We start from the raw sequence: 12,523 nt of genomic DNA on the forward strand, positions 1-12,523 counted from the left end.
AGGTTCCAGGGAATAGGATGTGGGTCTTTTGGAGGGCCCTTTTCAGTCTACCCTAGAGCCTTTACTGAATCTGCTTTTTTGAATTCTACATAACAAGCTAAAAAAGTAACCACCCTGTTTAAGCCCTCTGGGGGTCCTCACTGCCTCCCCATTGACAGATTAGGTATGGACATGATCCAGCCTTGGCTGAAAGCACCTGAGATGGGGTCTCAGCGCTTCCAGAGATGATTGCCCTTTTTCATAGATATTGTTGGCCCCACACATGATGTCTGTGTGAGACCCATTGAGTTTTCAACCCGTCTAGTCCAGGACTTGCCTGCCTTACCCTGCCCTGGATTGTGCGAAAAAGAGTTTAAGCCACTTCAGTCCTGGGGTTTCTGTTCATTGCATGGGATGGATTGAGAACAGCATCAGGCACTGCTGGCCTTAAGCAGCAAGTGCAGAGCCACTTGGGTTCCCAAGGCATGAGCTTCCGTTGGTGCTTTGTCACGGTCATTTACTGGCGATAGTTTAATAGGCAAGGGAAAGCCTTTTTGGGAAGTCCTGACTTTGCTTCAGAGGACAGCAGAATGGTAGGGAATGGGTCAAAATTCAGGTGTGGTCTCATTTGCATTGTTGCCCAAGAGCTTCTTTGAAAGAGTACGGAGTTCTGTGGGCCAAATCTTGTGGCCTAGCTATCAGGACTACATGTTGAGCCCAGAGCCCAGCCTGAGGGACGATAGTTGTTGTGACAGCCTCTAGTTGTAGTTCCTGGAGCAGCAAGAATTAGGTCTCATGTTTACAGGGATGTCCCACACTCCTCAGCAGTGTTGAGAAGAGGCTGTCTCCAAAACCTGCCCAGGAGACTGGTCTCGAACATATAGAAACCAGTAATCAGATGTCACTGATTATAGGATACAAGTGGAATGGAATGATATTCTACTAGGAAATAAGCATTTCTAAAAAAGAAATCACAAAAATGCAACTAGTAACTGTGATAAATGCTTTAAGGTGATGGTGTCCATCAAGACTAAGCTTGATTTTCTCTCCATTTCAAGACCTCTGGGTTGGTCCTCAAATCTGTCCTGAGGGCTCAAGGTAATCACAGCAATCCGCCCTGACTTTTGAATGGATGGATCCTTATCTTGTCTGCTCATTTCCTTTTGTGCTGTTATGACTAATCTTCTTTTTTTTCCTCTGAGATATGGTCTCACTCTGTCACCCACGTGGAGTACAGTGGTGCAATCACAGCTCACTGCAGCGTCAACCTCCTGGGCTCCAGCCATTCTCCCACCTCAGCCTCCCAAGTAGCTAGGCGTGTGCCATTATACTCAGCTAATCTTTGTAATTTTTGTAGAGACGGGATTTTGCCATGTTGCCAGGCTGGTCTTGAATTTCTGAGCTCAAGCAATCCTCTTGCCTCGCCCTCCCAAAGTGCTGGGATTACAGATATAAGCCACCCCACCCGGCCATGACTAATCTTAATTATCTATTTCCACTCATGGTCACTGAGTGAACCTGGAGGCTGAGGGCTGGAAGAGCAACTGGAATTGCTGTAGTGCCACATACATCCCCTTTCATGTTGACACCACCCTAGACAAGGTATCATTCCTGTGTGGCAGCCAGAGAGACCTTTTCAAAAAGAAACTGGAGCTCTAGTCCTGTGGTTGCCAGTTGTCATCAGATCCTGGCCTTTCCTACTCCCAGGACCCATCTCTACCCAGGGCTGCCTGGGAGTCCAACTCCAGGCCAGTCCAGAGGTGACAAGCAACGCTAATGCAGCTTTATGTAAAATAACCAGAAAGTAGAAATGAACCAACCCTCCATTGAAGAGGATGGATCAACATCCTGTTGCATCCACACAGTGGAATCCGAGTGAGTATTAAAGTACTGACACAGGAAATCACGTAGCTGAATTTGAAAGCATTGGGTAAGTAAAGGAAGCCAGGCACAAAAGAAGAAATACTTGAAGTTTTATTTGACCTCCAGGAAAGGCAGCAGCACAGTGGCAGAAAGCTGGGTCTGGGTTTGGGAGCGGATGGATTGCCAAGGGCATGATGCAACTTTTTGTGGTGAGGAAATTATTATTATTATTATTATTATTTGAGATGGAGTCTCAGTCTGTAACGCAGGCTGGAGTGCAGTGGTGCAATCTCGGCTCACTGCAACCTCCACCTCCTGGGTTCAAATGATTTTCCTGCCTCAGCCTCCTGACTAGCTGGCATTACAGGCATGCACCACCACACCCAGCTAATCTTTGTATTTTTAGTGGAGACAGGGTTTCTCCATGTTGGCCAGGCTGGTCTCGAACTCCTGATCTCAAGTGATCCTCCTGCCTCAGCTTCCCAAAGTGCTGAAATTATAGGCATAAGCCACTGCACCTGGCCAGGGAAGTAATTCTGTAAATTGATTTTGGTGGTGGTTTTATGATTATATCCACTTATTAAACTCATTGAATTATACATTTAGGAAAGTAACTGCTCTGAAAAGGATAGTACTGAGTTTGAAAAACATCAGTTTGAAAAAGATGGTACCAAGGTTAAAAACCACATGCAGCAGAATATTCACGTATCCAGAAACAGCACCCTCCTAATGTGATTGATTTTATTGAAAAGAATAAGGGAAGAATGGAGCTTGCTAAATAATTCAAACATGATTTTCCACACTGGGGACACCAAAATGAATGGTTCAGTCTAGTGTAGGAGGCAGGTGTTACACAGGCTGACTTTCTAATGAGGTCCAAAAACCTTGTATTTCACTCCAGTTACATTGTGAAAATAGTAATAGTAACCAGGTCTTAGCCTGAATTTCTCAGAAAGTGGAAGCTTATGAGCTACCGCTTGATTGAAGAGTGCAGCCAGGGAAACAGGATGAGAGGAAAGAGGGGTAGAGTAGGAAAGGAGGGCTAACAGCAACCACTTAGTATCACATGCAAATGATGCTTCACCTCGAAGCATCATCCCTTCCTACCCCGAGGGTCCCTGTGGTTTCTGCTGAGAAATGGACTAAGATCAGAATTCATCTGCTGGCTTCTGCTTCCCATAACCAAAAGTTAGCTCTGTGCAGGTACCAGCCACCCTGCCACTGTGACGTGCCTAGCAGGCTGCAACAAGCAGATGCATGCTGGCTGCAACCCACCAGAATTGGTTGTTGCAGTGGCAGCTGAGATGGAAAAAGTGGTCTTGCCCTAGAGATGGGTGGGGCAGAGAGGATCTGAGGTGGCACATTATGAGGGGTTATAAATAACCTGCATATTGACAGGGGTCAGTAGTCAGTACAGGTTGTTGGAAAGACAAAACATGCATGTCACTGGATCATTATCTGAAGGATGCCCCCAAAATGTCAGCACAGCCAGTATTTGTGACAGTGAGACCAGTAACATTTCCTAAGATAGAGAGAGGGGCCAGATTCCTGGTCTGAGTTTTACCAAGAAGTCCACAGTTGTAGGTGATAATGTCTGAATGAATGAGGGTTTTATCCGACCTTCTGGGGCCATCCATGAGTGTCTCCCTTCAGGCCAAAGTCTATAGATTGATCTATCCAGTGATCCATCTACCCTCTCATCCACCTACCCATTGACCCATCCATTCATCCATCCATCCATCCATCCATCCATCCATCCATCCATCCATCCATGGCTAGAGTAACAGTACTCATAACTTCATAGACAGGTTCCTGAAACTACCTCATCTCACCAGTCTCAGAGCTCTATCGTGTAAAAATATCACAGGCTATCTAGGTATAATGAGACTGTCAGCCACCACCCTCAGACCTTAAGGATGAGTACAGCCCAATGCCAGAGCATTCTTAAACTCAGGTGAGGAACCAGAACAGCAGTGATTTTCTCAGCTGTCTCCGGGAGTCATGCTAACAAGTCCTCTGACCTATGCAGTAGGGTGTATTCTGCACAACTATAAATCAGTGTGGGAGTCTGAGGTCCAGGATTCCCCATCATCCTTCCTTCTCTCCTGGTTTCTGACTGAGGGGATGGGAAACAATGTGTCTATGAATGTATGAATATCAGGAAGAGGGTGCAAAGCTTTTGTTAAGAGCTGTAGTGGAGAATGCAGCTGAGGTCAGAGGATTGACACAAATCCTCTAGTGTCTACCTTTATTACTCTTGAGTCTAAGAATTCAGAGACCCCATGAGGATGGATGAGGAGCTGGCACCAAGAGAAAGCATGCCCATCTGGGTGACGAGGGCAGCTGGTCTTGTCACCCAGTAACAGATGGACAGAGACCATGTGGTGGCCACACATTACCTTTCAGTTCATGGCTCTGCCTACCACTGCAGGGTGGTCCAGGTACTGACCAATCAGATTGCCCCCCACCATGGGGAGGAGCAAATACAGGATGACAGAGGTGGATGAGGGGGCAGAGTGTTCCCTCTTCTTTGTCATGGAGGAAGGGAGCAGGGTGGGAGTTCCATCCCTACTCCATGAGTAGGGGAGGGAAGTGAGGACTGAAGAAAGGAGCCCAGTGGTGGCAACAGTGGAGAGACAGTGACAGAGCCAGGGTCCATGAATGGGCAGAGGAGTCCCTAGCCCACTCTGATAATGGTCAAGGAGGGTTCCCTGGAGAAGGAGGTAAATGACCCGAACCCAAGCAGTTAGCTGCAGAGAGGATGGCCAGCATCTACACAGATGGCACAGCGTGATCAAGGGCAAGGAGATGAGACACAGTGTGTGGGGACTAGCTGTAATTCAGGCTTTTAGGAACCTGTGGGCTGCAGCAGCCTGAGGCAGGAGAAGTCGGCAAAGTCGGATCCTGCAGGGGCCTGTGGGCCACCCTGTGTGCCTAGAGAATGAGGAAGGAAGGCTGGAGAGTGAGAGCGAAAATCCATCCTCTAAATGTTACAGGGCTTTATTTTTCAATGAATTTGTATGATCCAGGCTAACCCTAACCCTGATGCGTTCCTTGGTTCCTGTTTCTGCCCTCTTGCTACAGTGGAGAATGTGGGGAGAGCCAGCAGGGGGCTTTCCACCTCTGAGACTAACCCAGTGGGAGGAGAGGCTGAGGAGCCAGCCCAGATCCCTGAAGGGGCAGGGGCCAATCTCCTGCAGTTCTCGGAGCCCCCACTGTATGCTGAACTCCAGCTGCACTGGGGCCTGTGGAAGTGGTCTTGGGGGAGAGTAGAGACAGGAACAAAGTGAAAAGCACACTCAGCCCTGAAGTGTTACTTTCCCGTGGCTGCTGCCACAAATTCACACACATTTGGTGGCTTAGAGCAACACAAATGTGTTATCTTACCATTCTAGAGGTCAGAAGCCTGAAATCGGTCTCGCTGGCTAGAATCAAGGTGTTGGCAAAGCTGGGCTCCTATTGCAGGCTCTGCAGGGGAGTCTGCTCCTTGCTTTTTCCAGCTTCTAGAGGCGTCCATGTTCCTGGGTCAGGGCCCTTGCATTTTCAGCTGCAGCAGTCAGCAAGCACATCTCCTCTGGCCTCTGCTTCTGCCATCTCACCTCCTTCTGCGGCTCTCCTGCCTCCCTCTTCTGCTTTGAAGGATCCTTGTGATTAGATTGGGTCTGCCTGAATAAATCCAGCATAGTCTCCCCATCTCAAGATTCTAAATTTAATCCTAGCTGCACAGTCCCTTTTGTCCTGTAAGTGACATCTTAACAGGTTTTGGGGATTAGGACTTGACCATCTTTAGAGGGGCATCCTTCTGCTTGCCATGCCGGACTTGGGGGCATGCTGGAAATGGCTGGAGCGTAACCACAAAGCGTACAGCATGCAGCCAAGCAACATGCTACAAGATGAATCCACAAGTGTAGGGGAGACAACCAGTGAGGAAGAAACCCAGGAGACTTCTTGGAGGAAGCGGGTCTCGAAACAGGTTGGTGAAAGGACATGGCAAGGCTTCTGAACGAAGAGGATGAGATGGACAAAGACACACAGGGCAGAAGGCCCCCGGCAGGAGAGAGCAGGCCTACCTGCAGCCCAGGCCTCTTCTTCCTGCCCTTTACTTTTAAGTGAGGTCACCTGAGAACGAGGTAGGTGTAGATGCAAATTTATGGGAATTGGGAAAGAAAACCTCTGTTTCCACCTTGGCTCTGTCACTTACCAGCTCTGTGGCCTCAGGGAGTCTTCTTAATCTCTGAGCTTTTGTTTCCATCTCCGTAACTTGGGAATTATGATCCTACCTGCCTCTGCGTGGAGTTGTGAGTACTAAAAAAGTGGGACACATTTTTTTGGAGGCGATAAAGCCGGGGTGTTGGTGGGGGATGTGGGGGAGCATCTCAAGAATGTTCTCCTACCACCTCTGCTCCTTCCACACCACTTACTGTGGGCAACACTGCAAGAAGAAAAGCCATAAAAACTGAAGTGTGTTTTGGCTCCTGCTCACTTGCAATTTCGGAGCACAGTGGGGTTCTGCTTTAGGAGGCTATGCTGTGTGATGTGAGACACAGACACAGCGGCCCACCCTCACTAGCCCACAGCAGGAAACCTGCAAGCCCAAATCAGAGGGAGGAGAAGCCGCAGAGCTGCCACTCAGCTGCTCTTCCAGCTCTGCCCACCACCCCACCCAGCCATGCCCTTGGCCTATCAAATTTATTTATTCACTTCCCTATATCACTCCTCTGCCTAGCCTCTCCCTCTCTTCCCAGAGCCTTGGAAATTTTTTATTTTATTTTATTTATTTAGAGACAGGGTCTCACCCTGTCACCTAGACTAGAGTGAAGTGGCATGATCATAATTCACTGCAGCCTCAATCTCCCAGGCTCCCACTTTAGCCTTCTGAGTAGCTGGGACCACAGAAACTCACTACCATACCCAGCTAACTTTAAAACAAATTTTTATTCTTGTAGAGACAGAGTCTCACTCTGTTGCCCAGGCTGGTCTTGAACTCCTGGGCTCGAGTGATCCACCTACCCATCCTTCCAAAGTGCTGGAATTACCGGCATGAGTCATAGCACCTAGCTGGAAATGTTACTTAAAACCTACCTCACTCTTCAGTTCTTTGAACCATGACTTACTCAAGAGTAAACAATTCACACTTTGCTGTATCCCTCATAGATGTCTGAGAGGAGAGGATCTGCTGTGGAAGTTGCATGGGCTGAAGGTTTTCTTACATTGCTTGCACTTCTCCATCAGCAGGGGGATTGCAGAAATCTGTGCTCACCAAATACTTCTCAGCAGTCCTGCATCTTGGAGATGTACCTGGGCTGCTTTGGGGAGGCTCACAGCAGAAACAGATGCCAATTTGTCAGCTTGAGTCAGGAAGGAGAGGCTTAAGCCCCTGACTTTTGATAAGGCACTCTTCTTGGGAGAAGACCACATTCAAGTAGAAGGCAAAGCAGATGGTGAGAAAGGCCCACCAGCATCAGGGGTCTCCAGCTGGCTGTGCTCCCGGGAATGCAGCCCATTCTGCAGCATCATGGCTGGCACCAGCTCCCAGTTCCCTACCTCTAACCAACCAAGGGTGAGTAGGGGACACAGACTCACCACCATTCATTGGAGTGAAGGGCGACATAGACACCTTCTAAAAGATGCAGAACAATTCTCTAAACAAGAGTCTCTAAAATATTGGAGAGCCTGTTTTTTTTTCTTTGTTTTATTTTGTTTTAAATAACATATACCAGTGCATGTGTACATGTGTGCACTTTCCGTTTCTGTTAGAGAAGACTGGGCTTACCAAATGTGAAGCCTGGCTTAAAATATGGGCCATGTGGTATACATCGGATTCACTTTGGGAGCTCTGAAGGCAGGTGGCATTTCAAAGGATTAGCAGTCATGGCCCAGCAGCCAGCAGGAGGGCTTGACGAGTGCTGATCTGTGCAATGAGACATATACCATATGTATTAAGAGGCTGACGATGGAGAAAACAACACTGGCTTCAAATATGAACCCCAAACTGACAGTCACAAGGATACATGCTCCAAATGACAGTGTCAGTTTCTACTTGAGCTGCTTCTCACATAGGCAGCTCGATGTAACTCTGTGTGTCTGTGTCAGTTAGGCCAGTCTTGCTGTTGTAACACACAGCCCCCACATTGCTGTGACTGAACACTAAATTATTCCTAGTTCATGTTACAGTCCAATGCAAGTCAGAAGGGAATGAGAAGTTTTTCTTTACACTGTCATTCAGGGACCTGGGCTCCTTCACTTGCCTGGCTTGAACATCTTCTTTGAGCCCCGAGTCTCCCCCTGGATTCTCAGCATCCAGCTGGCATGTGAGAGAAGAAGGACACATGGAGGATCCCAGAAAGCATTTAGGGGCCAAGGCTGAAAGGGCTCCTATCACTTCCTCCTGCATTCAGTTGGCCAAAAGTAGACACATAATCTGTCAAATTGAAAGTCAGTCTGGGAGTTACAGAGCAGCTGTGTGCTCAGGAAGAAGAGGACTGGGTTTGGTGGCCATCTAGCCATTTCCTGCCACCATGCTGCTGGATGAGAAAGCTGGATGAAGTAGTTTTTTATTGAGGGCAAATGAGTGAGTCTCCTGACTTGACTAGGTTCATGCCTTCAGAGCTCTGTCTCTTGTGGTGAATCACACACTCCATCCAACAATTCTGCCATTCTTCAAATCATGCTTGGGATTCCATTTTCAGAACTCTCTTCAGAGCCTTTGAATATTCTAATGAATGGTAAATTTTTTATCCTTTGAGAGTTGGTTTGATTCCTAGAAGCACCAGAAATCATTTGGAACCAAGCCCAGAAATAAGGGGACTGATCAAGCTGAATCACTTTCTTTGGGTCAAAATTGAGGTGTGGCCATAAAGTAAACCAAGTCTTGAGGCAAATCCCAAAGATGAGAGTCCCGTGCAGCACATTTTGAGGACTGACTGTGTCACTGGAGTAATTCTGTGAGGCCTCCCAAGGTGCTGATTTGGAAGGAACATTCACTTAGATGCAGTCATGAGCTGCATAATGACATTTGGGTCAATGACAGAACACATGTGACAGTGGTCCCATAAGATTATATCAGAAAATTCCTATCACCTAGTGATGTCATAGCCATTGTAATGTCATAGCACAACACATTACTCATGTTTGTGGTGATGCTGGCGTAAGCAAACCTACTTCACTGCCAGTCATATGAAAGTGTAGCACATGTTAATACAATTATACACAGCACATAATAATAATGGTAATAACCATGTTACTGGTTTATGTATTTACTATACTATAGTTTTTATTGTGATTTTATTTATTTATTTATTTTTTTGAGATGGAGTCTTGCTCTGTCACCCAGGCTGGAGTGCAGTGGCACAATCTCAACTCACCACAACCTCTGCCTCCTGGATTTAAACGATCCTCCCACCTCAGCTTCCCAAGTAGCTGAGATTGCAGGTGAGCACTACCACACCCAGCTAATTTTGTTTTGTGTTTTTAATAGAGACAGGGTTTCACCATGTTGGCCAGACTGTCTCAAACTCCTGACCTCAAATAATCCATCCACCTGGGCCTCCCAAAGTGGTGGGATTACAGGCATGAGCCACCATGCCCAGCCTTTTAATTGTTATTTTACAGTGTACACCTGCTACTTATTAAAGAAGAGCTTACTGTAGACCAGCCTCAGGCAGGTCCTTCAGGAGGTATTCTAGAAGAAGGCATTGTCATTGCATGGGATGGCAGCTCCATTTGTGTTCCTGCCTCTGAAGACCTTCCAGTGGGACAAGATGTGGAGGAGGAGACAGTGATAATGACCCTGTGCAGATGTAGGCTAATGTGTGTGTTTATATCTTTGTTTTTGACAAAAAAAGTTTAAAAGGTAAAAAGTAAAAAATTTTAAAAGTAGGAGAAAAGCCTATAGAATAAGGATATAAAGAAAGAAAATCTTTTTGTATAGCTATACAATGTATTTGTGTTTTAAGCTAAATGTTAACACAAAAGAGTCAACAAGTTTTAAAAAATTAAAAGTTTATAAAGTAAAAGAGTTACGTTAAGGTTAATTTATTATTGAAGAAGGAAACATACTTTTTATACATTTAGTGTAGCCTAAGTGCACAGTGTCTACATAAAGTCTACAGTCATGCACAGCCATGTCCCAGCCCTTCACATTCACCCACTTCTCACTCATCCACTCACCCAGAGCAGCTTCCAATCTTGCAAGAGCCATTGATGGTCAGTGCGCTATACAGGTGTACCATCCTTTATCTTTTATACTGTATTTTTACTGCACCTTTTTCATGTTTAGATACACAAATACCATTGTGTTATAGTAATCCACAGTATTCAGTGCAGTAACATTCTGTACAGGTTTGTGGCATAGGAACAATGGCCTATGTCCTACAGCCTAGGTACGTAGTAGGCAATACCTTCTGGGTTTGTGTGAGTACACTCTATAATTTCAAACAACAACAAAATTGCCTGACGATACGTTTCTCCGAATGTATCCTTATCATTAGGTGATTCGTGAGTGTATATACATTTTCATAAATTGTGTGTGTGTGTGTGTGTAGCGGATGACTTTGTAGTTAAGATTAATACACTGTCATTTATTCATGATCTGTGTTGGTTTTTTGCCCAATCAACTGAAAAATCTACAGGAGTAGAGGTGTCTCTGTATCTCAATTTATGGTTTTAAGTATTCTCGATATGCTCTCAGCCTGTATAGCCCATCATGGATTTGTTCCATCACTAAGTATTTATTGAATGTCTACATGTGCAAAGCTATTTTGCTTGATTCAGACAAACTGTGATACTCAATGACAGCAACTGCTTCCTTAGCGGCCTGAAGCTGTTTATAGGTGCTGTCAACAGAGTGTTGTAGGATCTAGAAGTAAGAATTGGGCACAGACCTCTTGGATGGCCAGTATGAGAGGAAACTGGTCTTGGAATAGGCTGCACTTGATGGTTCAACCGAAGTGTTCTGAGAAGAGTGATTACCCATAGAATTTTCTTATTGGCTGAAGAACACCATATCAGCTCTTCTCTGGACTGGTATTTTGCTTTTCTGGATAAACCCAGTGTCTTGGGACATCCTCATAGGTATTTCAGAATTACTCATGTTACCCCAAGACATACAACCTCAGATTATCTTCTTCTCATGAGCAATGAGGAGGAAGTATAAGAGATAAGGGTGGACCCTGCCCTACAGCCACAGTCCAGGAAGGAAGTTGGGGACCTCCTTGTACCATCATATGGCTGCATTCAAAGATGAGGAAGTGAAGCCTTATTTCTGAAAGTGTAGTCCTCAGCTCACTGATACAATAAAAAAAATCACCTGGGATGCTTGCTCATATGCAGATTTGGAGCCCTTTCATTTAAGCATCCACTCCCAGATGATTCGTTAAAGCTTGAGAAGCACAGGTGGAAGGGCTTTGGGCTGCCCTGAGTCTGTGACTAGCTGTCTCCATCAGCTCCAGGCTCTGCAGTGAGCAGCAGGAGGCCCAGACCAGAGCTTCGTGTGCTAGTGCCAGTGAGACATGCTGTTCCACACCGGGGTCCAATAAATCACACTGCAGTGAGGTACTTCCCTGTGGGTCACATTGATTAGCTGGAGACAAAGCCCTTCAGAACCTCATTTTACTATGCATGGTGGAGTTGGGCTGTGCCATCTTGGTTTGCATGTGCACATGAAGTTTGGTTGTTTGCACCTGTGGGGTCTATTTCTCCGTAGATCTGGGGATACACATTTTGTTCTCTCTGCCACTAACTGGTAGGGCCTCTTCCTTTACCTCCCACTTCAGCCCCCAACTCCTCCCTTCTTTCCAGTCTCACCTCTCTGGCTGCCAGGGCTCCAAGCCCTGCCTGGACACCAGTCCAGAGGAGAGCTGATCCATGATTGGGGAGCCCAGGCAGGGCTTGGAGTCCTAGGATCAGCTAGGGTCTTGCAATTCATAGTCAGTCCTTAACATTAAATAAGAAAATCTTTATTGACCCTATGCTAGCCACCATGTTTATTTTCTCATTTAATTCTCAGAACAATGCAATGCAATGAGGTAGGTACTCTTTTCCCCCACTTTATAGAAGAGGAAACTGAGCCTCAGGATAAGTAAATAAGTAATTTACTGAAAGTTCCATAGCTAGGAAGTGACAGACCAGATTTGAACTCAGATCACTCACTGGTCACTGTTCATGGGACCCATGGAAGCCAGCGCAGGCCTTGTCTTCTCTCTTTAAGTCCCCAGGTACTCCTCCGGCTTCTGCCTCTCACCCCTTTTGCCCTCTGTAGAACAGGTATTTGCAAACTATAGCCCTGTGGGCCAAATCAAGCCCATGGCCTGTTTTTGTTTTAATTGAGGTGAAATTCACATAACGTAAAATTACCCATTGTAATCACTGCCTGTTTTTGAAACAAAAGCTTTATTGGAAAACAACACACCCACTCACACATTGTAGGTAGCTGCTTTTATGCGGCTGCAGCAGCAGAGTTCTGCAGCTGTTGTGACGGACACCATAGGGCCCACAAAGCCTAGAATATTTACTATCTGGCGCTTTACAGAAAATGTTTCCTGAGCCCTGCTTTAGAAAATTTGATCTCTGCTCTTTAGAAAGGATCTGGATCCTGGAGACTGTTTTCTCAGACATCTCTGCCTCTATTAAGAAATGACTGCCCTGCCCTGGCCAGGTGTGATGGCTCATGACCGTAATCCCA

The sequence above is a fragment of the Callithrix jacchus genome, chromosome 15, assembly GCF_049354715.1.
Source record: "Callithrix jacchus isolate 240 chromosome 15, calJac240_pri, whole genome shotgun sequence".
Lineage (NCBI taxonomy): Eukaryota > Metazoa > Chordata > Mammalia > Primates > Cebidae > Callithrix > Callithrix jacchus.